Genomic DNA, 11,394 nt, shown 5'->3' with positions numbered 1-11,394 from the left:
ACGATGCAGATTTATTTTCACAATCTTCTTTGGTCATATTTACAAAGGGTATGAATAATTTTGAGATTGACTGTATGTGGTATATGACAATAAATAATTAATCATTCCACATAAAACAATTTTCCATCCTTGCAGCAGCAGTAACTTAAATAAATAAGATATAAGGAAGCAGGATGGACTTATAAATCGTGGTAGCCTATTAATACCAAAAACACGAAATATGAAAAACTCTGAGGTAACTCTGAGGTAAACCGTGCCAAATGTGCTATTTTAACCGGTCACAATAAATCTAAATACGCTTAAACATGATAAAGAAACATAACATACACTGAAACAGGTTTTACAATTGACAAAGATTGTATTTAAATTTGGTGTATACTTACATTCATGCATTGACGCACACAAAAACAGAAATATCTGTACGAATGCTGCTGTTCACAGCGCACATCTAGCCCCACTATGCAATAATGATGATTGACAGATGTGCTAAAATTCGTCTTTCCAACATTTGGCCAAACATAAAATATGTATATAAAACTATAAGACAGTATTGTCTATGACTCGACAAAGAATGCTAGACAACTTCTCTCCACTCCTCAAATACATGAAAGCCTTAAATATAAGTACTCACAATTCTCTTTTTGGTCACTGTTAGGTTAAGCTAAATTTTTTATTTTTTGAACATATACAAATAATAAACAAAATACAGTTCAAAGTGCTTGTGAAGGCAGACATGCTTTTGCGTATATAATCATTCTTTCAACAAACTGAATTGGCATGCCATGTGTAATGAGTTGAAAACTACAGTTTTATGTCTAGTGTCTAAAAGATAATATTGAAACGTTCGTAAGTTATAAACAAAGGATAAGTAGGAATGTTGTAGAAACTGTAGGGCACTCTGGTGGCCACATAAACAAGGGATATGTAAAATCTACAAATATAGTCGAGCAATTTAAATCTAAACTTAAGACATTCTTCTTTAACAAAGCATTCACGTAGAATGTCCAGTAAATGTACTTTTCCCGCAGTAGTTATTTTGTCTAGAACAAAGCACTCACATAGCTCATATGGGTAATATACTATTGCCGCAATAGTTAGCTTGTCTGGAACATAGCTGACTTAAACCACTATAATGTATGACACCTGCATTACATGCGAATGGCCCCTACGCTAATAGAATTCTGGTTTAGGCCTGGCAAACTCGATTCCTTTAAAGGATCCGGGTTATGAGTCACTCACTAAAGTGATCCGGGTTGTGTGAGTCACTTGAGTCAGTATTGCTAAATTTCCAAGGGACCTCAGTACAGACCCACTTGTAACCGGCTGATCCACGCGACTCGAGATTCTCAGAAACATTGCAGACTCGCAGACCATGGACATGAGACTTCACTCGCTCTACAGATCCACTAACCGGCTGAGTCGTGTGGATCAGCCGGAGCCAGTTAGTGGTTCTATAGAGCGACTGAAGTCTCCTCAAAAGCAAATCCACAACAAAAGCCTTTCACTTCTAAAACATGCTTATAGGTTTTAGGTTTGGTGTGTATGGTCGACCATTTAAAAAATAAGTCTAATAACAATAGCATAATAATATAGAGAAAATATAGAAAAAACTGTGTCCTGCTTATGTAGTCCCCAGAGCCAGAGAGACAGTTCGCGCAGATCAGCCAGTTACGGATCAGCCGGTTACGGATCAGCCGGTTACGGATCAGCTGGTTACGAGTTGAGAGATTCTCGAGTCAGAGCAGATTTGCATGTCTCTCGAGTCCGCATTGTTTCCGGCTCTGAGTGAGAATCTCGAGTCAGTTCGCGGCTCGCGCGGATCTACAGGTCTCTCGAGTTCAATTCGCGGTTCGCGCAGATCCGCAGGTCTTTCGAGTTTGCAATGTTTCCTGCTCTGAGTGAGAATCTCTGGTCAGTTCTCGCGCAGATCAGCCTGTTACGAGTGGATCTGTAGTGCGAGGGAAGTCTCATCAATAATGTTGAAAGAGGTTTGTGTGTGTGGGGGCGCTGTTTATGGTTTTACATTGAATTGAAGTAGGACTGATCCGGGTTAATGACACTAGAGACTCGCGACTCATGAGTTAATTTAAAGATCCGGGTTAAAGATCCGAGTGAGTCACGACTCAAACAGGTCTACTCCCTGTCTCGTCCTCGATCCAGAGGACAATGAGACAAACAGACCCAGTTCCTGTTGCTGTGAAGGTCATTGCACCACTGATCTACTGGCTGTCCTTCAACGTGATGCCCAGCCGATGCGCGACCAACGACCACCGGCTGAACCAGTTTAATCCGCTTACCCGCTTCCTATCCCTACTGTGTCTATATATATATATATATATATATATATATATATTAATTTTTCCCAAGGGTTTTTGTCCTTCTAGGAGTTTTTCCCAATGGGTTTTCTCCTAGGGTTTTTTTTTCGTCCCAGGGAGAGTCAGACAACTTTGGCTTAACTTAGCACTTTACTGTATACGTTACATTATTAATACGCTCGCTTGTACGGTTTATCCTTAGCCGCTATATTCTACCTCTTATACTATCTATTGATTTTCTGTGTTCTCCTCTACATCTACTCATGTAAAGGTGCTTTGCAACAATTAACATTTGTGAAAAGCGCTATATAAATAAAATTGAATTGAATTGAACATATAAAAAGATTTCTCCACATCACAAATTAATAACATTAATCGACATAAATTGAACATGTTACCTCCAAACATTTTTTGTTACACATCCCATCACATTGTTACACATTTCCTATATACATCCAAAGTTTTTCTTAAACATAGTGGTTTCCACAATGTCTCTAGAATACTCTGGTTTTCTCATAAACAGAGATATGTCAAATGTATTAATACATACAAAAATATCTCTCCACAGCCTCAATCAGTAATATTTTACATAAAGTGAGTTACCTCTGAAAATGTTTGTGTCATAGATATTCGTTCTAACATCCTAACTAAAAATGAAAGCATGCCAAACATGTTTGCTATTGAGACAACCAAACAGCAACAGTGAAAACGGATCTTTTAAAACCTTACCGCTTTGTTCTATTTTTGTCTTCTACTATTCTTCACACCCCTAACATTAGATCTCCATCAAATCTTCATCAAAGCAAGTAATAAAACACTTTGATATTGCAATGAAAGATGTGTGATTTTGACTCTGAGACAGCCGAGACATTCTTGAGATTAAGCACCATGTTATTATTTTTTACATTTAAACATTGGCAGATGATTTTATCCAAATTGACCGTGCATTATAGAAGGCATACATTTTTATCAGTATGTGTGTTCTATCACTCTAAAAATGGCTGGGTTGTTTTTACCCATAATGGGTAAATATTGGACAGAACACACCGCTGGGTTTAAATTGATGCTGGGTTGTTTTAACACAACATTGGGTCATCTTTTAACCCAGCATGGGGTCATTTTTAATCCAGCATGTGTTCTGTACAATATTTACCCATTATGGGTAAAAATAACCCAGCCATTTTTAGAGTGCTGGGTTCAAACCCATAACCTTATGCGCTGCTAACACAAAGCTCAACTACTGATCTATACAGGAGCATATTATATGTTGGTTACTATGTTTTGCATTGTGAAACAGTGAATGTCAAATTAGGCCATAGGAAAACTTTATATGTACTGTATCAAACAATGCATCCCAGGTCAAAAAGACGTAGTATTTAATGTATTAAAAATATACTTAAAATACAAATAGTATGTTTATAATACATTTGTATTTCCAACATACTTATTTGAAGTGTATTAAAAATACGTTAAATTGCATTTAAACGTATTTTTTAAAAGTATACTAGAAGTACACTGGTAATAAATATATACTTAAGTACATTTTTAAGAAATATGCTAAACTTAAGAATATTTTTAATGTTTTTATATTAAGTGTACTAGAAGTACATTGGTAATAAATATATACTTAATTACATTTTTAAGAAATATGCTATATTTTTAATGTATTTATATTAAGTGTACTAGAAGTACATTGGTAATAAATATATACTTAATTACATTTTAAAGAAATATGCTAAACTTAAGAATATTTTTAATGTATTTGGTAATAAATATATACTTAATTACATTTTAAAGAAATATGCTAAACTTAAGAATATTTTTAATGTATTTGTATTAAGTGTACTAGAAGTACATTGGTAATAAATATCTGCTTTATTACATTTTTAAGAAATATGCTAAACTTAAGAACATTTTTAATGTATTTATATTAAGTGTACTAAAAGTATGCTGGTAATAAATATATGCATAATTACACTTTTAAGAAATATGCTAAACACAAATGTACTTAAAGTGAAGTTTTAGTATATTTGGATAAAACATACTTTTTTCAAAACATGATTCATTAATTGTAATAAGCTAACATTGAACTTTCCTCAAGCATTTCAACATTATATCATTCCGATTGCATTCAAAGATTTGCTTAAAATCTTACGTTTGCTAGTGTTTGTTTTCAAACAACACACGTGACTAAACCTGATTGGTTGTTGTCATAGTAACACGTCATGGCGCTATTTGAAAGCTGTTGTTCAGTTCGGTTCACGAGGTGCATGCGATTGCTTGCATTAAACGTATAAACTGTTAAATTAGATGGCGACTCTGCATTAAACGTATTTATTTAATTAATCGGCGATCATATTTCACCAGAGGACTAAGATAAAACAACTCGATTTAAAATGTGAGCAGTTTTAGTGGATCTGACGTTGAGGGAAAAAGTATTTCGCTTTTTGTTTGGAGATGAACGAGACAACACGAGGGTAAGTGATGACAGATTTTCACATTTCTTTATTTAGTTAACTATTAAGTAAGTAAAACATTACATTACATTTAACCCAGCTTCTTTATGTAACGTTATGTCTGTGTTGCGTGTGGTAATTGGAACATCTTTATTTTCTGACTAACGTAAGGCATTTCTCTTAAGCATTTCAGAAATCATTAAAACCTTTCATTTTTTTAGCACAGCGACATAAATATGACCAACCAGATCCCAAGTAGACAGGAAAAATGAAGATATAGCGCATAGAAAGACTTATTCTTGGTGGTAAGTTTGTTGTTGCTATTTGTTTTCACGTTTAAGTTTTTCTAATGTTTCTCTTGCAACGCTAACGTTAGTTTAAATTGAATGTTTGAGCTGTCTTACCTGAAAATACCATGATATGACCATATGGTTATTATAACTCCAGTAATGTTCAATGGCTAATGTTTATATCAGTTCAATCTTGACAACCTTATTGTCTTTTTGTATATTTTTAAATGTATTTCTAATTACATATGGACACAAAAATGACATTGTAAGAAGGGTTACTTTTATGAGAGATTGTAAAACTGCCGAGGCTGGGTTTGATTATATTATATTGTCTTAAATATATTGTACTCGGGGTAAGTAAATCTTAAAACGAAAACAAATCATTTATCATCATTTACTTGCCTGTTGTTTTTCAGATCAACTGCTATTGACATTTTTGAATCGGGGCAAATGTGGAGTGAAGAAAAACGTTTGCAACACATCCATTCCAGGTGGCTAATTTCTGTCCTTTTGAATTATTCTTGTAAAAACCGTTTTTTTTTATTGTAAAGCTGTAAGGGACTTGGCCTAGTCATCCTTGCATATACCATTTGGCAGGGCACCAGACTAACTTTTTTTAATAGGAGCACAGTGGCCCCCAACTGAAAATTTTAGGGGCGCAACCAGAAAATTTAGGGGCACACACGGTAAAACAATATGCTAACCAAATATTCACATGTCTACTAATTTAGACTGTATTACTAATAACTACTTTAATTATAGATTCAGAAAGTACAATGTGCTGTTTCAAATTCAGTGTCATATCACAAAAAAAGGTCAAATTTGCTGGTCGCACATGTGCGACCGGATGTAAAATTCAGTGGCACACTCTCAAATTTAGGTGGCAAAATGCCACCATTTGATAGCAGTCTGGAGCCCTGTTTGGCATCATTTCTGATTTCCTTAAATCTCCTTAAACAGAGGTGAACCTTAAGTTTGCAAGACCACAATAGACAAACAATGGAAAATTATCTAGGTTCAAATAAAACACAATTATCAATGTAAAACATATCCTGTAATACACACAGGTTGCTTTATTTCATGAGCGTGTTCTAATCCTATCTTCATTCCCACTTGTAGAGTGCTCTGACAGATAAAACTGACACGCTTGACGAGGACACAGTCAAAGCTTTAAAAGGTAAACTGAGAAGTTAACAAAACTTCCATACATGCATATCTATGCCAATTTATTTTAAACATGGATATCCAAATGTTCATTCATTATTGGTTAATTGGTATATTCTGTTTCCTTTTCACAGCCCGTGTGATAAAGCAGTCTTCAATTACTACGGTGTCTGAATTGCAAGAAGAAGTGACCCTCCACTTAAACATGTGACATCTAAACTGTTTTGTGTTTTAGTTCAGCTTTTTATAGGTTTATCTTAAGTTGGTTAAAGGCGGAGTGCACTATTTTTGAAAGCCAATGTTAACCAGGGACGTCGTTAGGCCTATTTTAGGGGGGCTGAAGCTACCCCAAAATGTTCCTAAGCCCCCCTAAATGACAGGGCTCTCAAGTGTCACGCATTGAGCGTGACAGTCACTCATTTCGGTCTTTTGTCACGCACTCCCGCCACACATTGTATTTCTCACGCAGAAAACTATTTATAATATATTTAATATATGCCGCAGGCCCGCAGCGCACAAAAGTTATCTGGTCGCGCCGCTCTCACTATGGAAACCGGCAGGAATCAAGCGCGTATCCCCTAGAGCCTGCCACTTATCAGCCAATCAAAAAAAAAGAAATAGGCTACACAATAGCCAATCAGAAAATAGCACTATTGTATCTGGGTAAGATTTAACGCAACAACCAATGAAAGGCGTCATGCTGCGTCAAGTTTCGTCTCCTCCCCTGATCTGAGTCAGCAGCATGGATTTAGCGCGTTTATCAATCCGCAGGGGGCCGAGCAGAGCGAACATCAGTAGTACAAGGTGTGTGCAGGGCGGACTGGCCATGTTGACCTGGCGGCTGTTCTGACCCGCCGTGCAGTCGTCTCAGGTTGACATGTGAAAGAGAGAGAGAGACAGACGCAGCGAGATGCTGCAAAATCAATCACAGAAATATTCTCCAGGAAGGGAGCAGGTCAGTCACCAGTAAAAGCACGCGTCTATATATTGCTTATTAACGTAACAGGTTTTAAAGTCAGGCAGATCATTTCATGCAGCGAAACACCAGGTGATTGTGAAGTGTATCCTTTTATAAAACTAGTTTTTTTTGTGGAAAAACTGGATCAAACGTGCAAATTGAGCTTTTAATGGGCATTTCACCTTATATTTGCAGTAAAATAGCTTTTTTAAAATCTATTAATATAATTAAATTATAGCTTATTAAATATGTTTGTTTCATTTCATTTAAAATATTAACATTTTAACATTTGAACTCCTTCCTTTTAAAAAGTGTAAGGCACCTGTGTATTTGTCTTTGGTATGGTAGTATAATGTGTATTCCTAGTAAGTTTTTGAGGGTTCAACATGGTATTTTTAATATTAGCTTGGCTTGGTTTACCTATCTTAACATTTTAAACAATACTAAAACGTATCAACAAGTAAAGTAAAATAAAACAACAAGTAAAAGAAAAACGTTTTGATTAAACTATATCAGAAAGTAGTAAGTACCCATCCAGATTGTTTTATCCATTGTGGTAGCCCTTGCTTATAAAAAGGTTGGAGACCCCTGACCTACAGTATAGACATAGGGGCTGTTTCCCAAACAGGGCTTAAGTCTTGTTCAAGACTAAAATGCCTGTTTGAGTTTTAGTTCTTAACTAAAAGTAGCTTGCACTAACATATCTTAAAATACATCAGTCACGTTGTTTTGTCTCAAGATGCACACCTGTAATATTTTTGTGCTTGTAAAAACTACATAAACATCCTAATATAACTAAGGCCTTGTCCTGGCTTAATCTAAACCCTGTCCTGAAAACCACATCATAATGCATCTTGACAACTCAGTATTAAGGTAGATCACTTGTTGGTCATTCCCCTTTTCTAAATTTTAGATCTGTATAATTTCCAGATTAACACAGTGGCTATCAACTAATAATATTAACCTATAAGATTAGCAAATCCGGTTTATGCTTACATTTATGTGAACACACACATTTATCTTATTTTCTGGTTAAAAGTTTATTTTGTCAAAAAAAATCCTTGGCTAAGGTTTCTATGTGAGCATAGAAATGCAAACAGTAAAATGATGTGTTTGTACTGGAAATGTGTACGTGTATTTACACAGTGAATAATGAATCAGGAAGTCTTCATTGTAAAAAAATCTCCATTCCCAAATGAACATTTTCTAGTCCCATATATGACACACAGGGAATACAATGGAATAGTGGATTGCAATAAGGTTAGTAGTATACAACCTAATAGTTAAATAATATTTGGGGTGGTGGGGGGGGGGGTATTTGGAGGGGTGTCACTCTTGCCTGTCTTCAAAACTTGAGAGCCCTGGTCAATAGCTTACCTGGTAAAGTATGCAGTGATGCCAATTTTTTTCTATTTCTTGTACTGCTTTTTCTCATTTGTTTAACTTACCAACTTTTTAGCTGTCTGACCTCTGTTTATGGACATTTTGGATGTTTCATGTGACCAATTTGCAGATAGCATTTAAGTCATTGCTTATAGAATAACTAATCAGGAGCAAAGTCTGGCCTAAATTCCCCCATGCAGCTTTGATGTGTCTAAAAGCTAACATTACAGTAACTTTTATTTAACAGAGTAGAAATGGAAGAGGAGGATATGTCTGTCATGTTTTACTTGTTAACATCTTGGTTTCTTGACTGGTTGTTGACATAATTGTAACTCAGATGTGAGTGCAAAAATTTTGCAAACACAAGTTACAAATACTCTGTGGGCTGAGCCCCCCCTGTCTTCCAATCCTAGTGACGTCCCTGATGTTAACATTTAAAATTACCTAAACAAACATGCCTCTACCCCAATAGAATCTGGACCTTCTTTTGATAGAGCCACCACACACATACGCAACCCCGGCAAGGATGTCGGTTAGTAGACACACCCCTTACTGCTGGTTGGCTACAAGTGTGTTTTGGTAGTCGGCCCAATTTCCTTTTCCAAAGCGTTTTTCAAACATTGTGCACTCCGTCTTTAAATTGCACTTAAACATTTTTTTTTCAGTAACTTTTTATGCAGAGAATTACATTATGATTATTATATAATCATTGCTTATGAATATTTAGTGATTGCATATTCATAGTGTACTTTTCATTAATAAATTTAATGTTAATGTTGTACAATTTGATAGAAGTAGCTCTGTAATTGCATTTCTCTGATATTTGTTTTATATTGTTTCTCTTTGGTCAAGAGATTATGTATGTCTCTGTGCTTGATTAATTTACTTTAGATATTTTTGTAATGTACACAACACAATATGAAGTATATTAAATTGTTCTGTATTCAAAATCTGTGTATGTGTCTTAATATTTAATGATTTTAATATAACATTTTAAATATTAAAAACAGCTTTATAATAAAATAGTAGTGTAATGCTAATACATTTCTATTAATGTAATGCTAGTATATTTCTAATATGCTGAAGTACTATTAAAGTGTTCTTAAAGCACAGTTAAATTAAGCTTTAAATGTATTCTAACTGTATTTTTAAGTGTATGAGAAGTGCATTTCAAATGAATTTTAAAGAAGTACACTTAAATTGCACTAAATATATTTGAAGTTGTTCCAATTTAACACAATTTCAATATATTAAATATAATGCAAATAGATTAAAATTGACTTTAAATATATCTTGAAATGCATTTAATATATTTGAAGTGGGTTCAATATAATACATTTAATATGCATTTAGTATAGTAGCTTTTAAATATATTAAGTATGTCCCAAAAAATACTATTTAAATATATTTCTTTTTCACCTGGGATTATAATATGATGTCATACATTGACAGCATGTTTAATTTAATAAGTGACGTCTAGTTTTTATTTATAAAGAGCCCCTATTATGTTGCTAAAAGAACGCTATTTTTTGTATTTAGTGTAATGCAATATGTTCACATAGTTTATGGTTAAAAAAACATTATTATTATACCATATATTATTGTTGCTCCGTTATGCCTGCCTTTATAAAACATGTTGATTTCTACAAAACTCATTATTCTGAGAAAGCCCGGTGTGTTCGGATTAGCCAGCTGTCCAGTGCATTGTGATTGGCCGAATACCTCAAGTGTGCTGCTCTACAATGCTTAAAACTCATGTTTGAATTATGGTTTGAAAAGTCAGAAACAGTAAGCGTGCTTATTTTAAAACTAAGTGTACATAATGACGAATCAAATCATTTGAATTACAGCACATGTCGGCTCCTGTGTTGGTGCCTTTTAACTCTGTTTAATTAACTTTATGATGGCTGACTCCCTGTATGCCAGGGCACTGGGGGCAGTTATGACCGCCGTATGCCGGTGTCCTTAAGGTGTTGTGCCTAGCTTAAGATAAGCGGTAAGTGCGTAACCCGCAACTATAATTGAGAGTGGTAATAATGTGTATTAGTAATGTTTACATCTTTATTCGCTTTAGGATTCTCCCTCTCGTTCCCGGCCGTGAGGACGGTTGCTGTTTAACTTTACCTCTTCCCGCTCTTTTAGCCCTGTTATATAGCTGGCTGTGCGGACGACGTGTTGTCATTATTAAAGGGGTGCTGCTGGTGTCTGGTCTGTCTTCCACCAGAGTGCTCAACTCCCTATCCATGTGTTTTGGGGACATGAACATTTGGTTTTAAAGATAAAACGGTGCTCTGTATGGGCTCCGAGTTTCCCAGGTCGATGTATTAATTGTGTTTCTTTTCTTTGTGAATTTTTTATTTTGTTTCATAACTTGTCAGCTGCAGATGATTCTTATTACAACATGCCCTTGTATGTGGCCCATTGGTGCGAGTAATACCATGTGAGTGTGGGGAGTGGTATGTGTACCTTACCATCCCAATGTTGTTGTTTTTCCCTGCAACTGTGTATAATACTAATGGTGTCTACTATGGAGGAGTTGTGAAAATGTGCATGTGAGAAGCAGTTTAATCCATTTATTAAATGTGCCATGGGTGACAGGAATTTCTGCAGTGGTGGTGGTGTTTCTTCATCATGTGCTTTGTAACATCTTGTTGTTTCGTAATGTGGTTTGAGTGCACCTTGGTGTGTGTGTGTGTGTGTGTGTGTGTGTGTGTGTGTGTGTGTGTGTGTGTGTGTGTGTGTGTGTGTGTGTGTGTGTGTGTGTGTGTGTGTGTGTGTTGCAGGAATGCTTTCACTTATTGAAACCAAAATTTGTACATGAACTTGGG

General features: G+C 35.4%; 1 long non-coding RNA gene across 1 annotated transcript; it reads left to right on the top strand.

The window, feature by feature from the left end:
* The first annotated feature begins 4,382 nt into the window (after positions 1–4,382).
* Positions 4,383–6,519, top strand: LOC135731213 (uncharacterized). The gene is made up of 4 exons (XR_010526225.2): positions 4,383–4,792; positions 4,993–5,076; positions 5,478–5,552; positions 6,181–6,519. It is a non-coding gene; the product is annotated as an uncharacterized lncRNA (long non-coding RNA).
* Positions 6,520–11,394: the final 4,875 nt, after the last annotated feature.

Source organism: Paramisgurnus dabryanus, chromosome 20 (genome assembly GCF_030506205.2).
Source record: "Paramisgurnus dabryanus chromosome 20, PD_genome_1.1, whole genome shotgun sequence".
In the NCBI taxonomy this organism is placed as follows: Eukaryota; Metazoa; Chordata; class Actinopteri; order Cypriniformes; family Cobitidae; genus Paramisgurnus; species Paramisgurnus dabryanus.
Note: the sequence above shows the minus strand (reverse complement) of the source record. Positions and strands in the feature narration are given on the sequence as shown.